Source organism: Medicago truncatula, chromosome 4 (genome assembly GCF_003473485.1).
Source record: "Medicago truncatula cultivar Jemalong A17 chromosome 4, MtrunA17r5.0-ANR, whole genome shotgun sequence".
Lineage (NCBI taxonomy): Eukaryota > Viridiplantae > Streptophyta > Magnoliopsida > Fabales > Fabaceae > Medicago > Medicago truncatula.
Genome location: NC_053045.1, coordinates 45,953,205 through 45,955,541, shown reverse-complemented (window position 1 = coordinate 45,955,541; position 2,337 = coordinate 45,953,205). Strand labels below are relative to the sequence as shown.

At 28.2% G+C, this 2,337-nt stretch overlaps 1 non-coding gene across 1 annotated transcript; it reads right to left on the bottom strand.

Moving 5' to 3' along the window:
* Positions 1-1,025: 1,025 nt before the first annotated feature.
* LOC112421425 (U1 spliceosomal RNA) lies at positions 1,026-1,185 on the bottom strand. The gene has a single exon (XR_003011758.1). It is a non-coding gene; the product is annotated as a U1 spliceosomal RNA (small nuclear RNA).
* Positions 1,186-2,337: the final 1,152 nt, after the last annotated feature.

Below are 2,337 nucleotides of genomic sequence, written 5' to 3'. Positions count from 1 at the left end.
AACGTGTACTGTGTTTTATGTACAGTACGTGAACTCTTGATTTTGAATAAATCATGCTATATGGAAAAATAAAAAATTCAACTGGAAAAAACATAAATCATTCAATTAGAATTTTAAAATTCAACACCTGAAGCAATTAGATAATTGAAAACAATGATTATCAAAGAGAATTGGAATAAGAAAAAAAAACATAATTAGAATTCAACACTTGAAGCAATTAGAGAATTGAAACAATATTATCAAATAGAATTGGAATAAGAAAGAAAAAAAAAACACCTAAAACAATTCACATGGAGAGAATGACTGACTTTGGAACCTTTTAGTTTTTCTTTTTAGGTTTCCTTTTTCATCTGTCTTTCTAATTGCTCAAAAGAAATTTTTGTTTGTGTGTTAGTTGAGCCCTTTCCATTATTTTTCTCTTTATTGGGCCTTTCCACGTTTTTTTTTCTTTCTATTTTATTCCTAATGGACCGAGAAAATGATTCAGATTTAGGCCTGCTGGTATGAATTACTATACGCACCCCACTTTTTCCTTAGCTTTGCTATATACACCCCCCTATAAAAAAATTTAGGGCCCCCTACGGGCATGGCCCCTAGGCCGTCGCACTCGCGGCCTATGCCTAGGGCCGGCCCTGTAGACTACACTAAGCAGGCTCGTCCTGCTTTATTCAAGATATTTTCTTTCGAAATTCCGAATTATAAGTCGTTTTACAATACAAATGAAGCATTAATGTTATTTTTTTTCTATTCTCTTCTTTAAAATACCCTTAATTATTTATTATTTTATCTTCTTTCAATTCTTTAATTTATCATTTATTAAGGACAATTTTGTAAAACAACTCATAATATGTATTTTCCATGCAAAATTAACTACATTTCTTAATAGATGTGAAATGTCCAAAATATCATATAATTTGGAACGAAGAGAGTAATAAATTAGATGTTCTATTTTCAAAAAATAAAAAGATTCAGATGATACCAAAGGTACACCAATTTTTCCCTTCTAACCCTCACTTAATTTTTTTAAGCGGGCCGCGCGCACGCAGGCCTCCACAACAACAAATTATAATGTAGGTTGTTCTACTTGAGAACACCTTAGATACAAGCCCCTCCTAAATGCAATGGAGGTCACCAACCTAGACCATGGACCTCTTGGTCGTTCATTGACCTCATCCAAGTAACTTACCTTCGCTTAATTTTGGTTCAGTTTCCTACATTATGAACTCATTCAATCTAGGAATTTGACCGTAGACAATATTTAATTTGAAAGAAACAATTGTAGAACTCATTCAATCTAAGAATGTGACCGTAGATAATATTTAATTTGAAAGAAACAATTGTATATCGAATCTTAATGTCTAAGCGAAATATGTTTTATTTATTTTTTATTAAATATGTTTTTAGTCGCTATAAAATTATCAAGTTTCGTTTCTGTAGCCATAAAAAATTGCATTTTTAGTCCCGACAAAATAATCATGTAATCAATTTTTGTAGCCATGCAAGCATGTAGAAACAAAACATGTTTAATCATTCTTCAACTATAAATATTTTTGAATAATTTTATGCAATTATATTTAAAATGAGTAAATTAAATTACACTCTCCTCCCCTAAGAGAATCTAGAATTACACTTGTTTCTCCTCTTATGTTAAAATATACATTATCTTTCCTTGAAAAATAAAAGTTATACACTTATACTCCCATCCTATATGAGATGTTTGAATTACAACACACTCTCTTGATAATTAAATATGCACTACACTTTAATCTATTTTAACATAAATAAATATTTTTATGATAAATCCTCAACAATAATTAAAAAAATTTAAAATGCAATGAATTAAATATAAGTTTTTTAAATGTCAAATGCTCAAGATAAAAGCAACGAAAATCCGTTTTTTTTTTTCTAGAGAAACGAAAATCATAATTTAAAAATCAAATTTTAAATTCATTTTTGTGGAGAAATTTTTATAATGTTTTAAACATATCTATAAAAAATCATTCAAAAATAAATGTTAACTTAATAACAAGGACTAAAACTGCTTGCAAAATAATTTTCAAAGGACTAATAAGTGCGACTTTTTTCATGGGAACAAAAACTGAAAGACTTAAATATGTCTTCAAATCTCATGGGTTTTAATTTTAGTCCCTTGAAAAATACCTTTTTCTTTTTGTTTTAGTCATTGGAAATATAAAATATTTTGTTTTGCTCTTTGATATTTTGTTTAAGTTCCTATAAAATCTATTTATATTAAAATTGCTTCCTATGATATTCATTTTAATCCTTATTTTAAGAGATTAAAATCAAATATTATATATATTACGAGGATGAAATCCA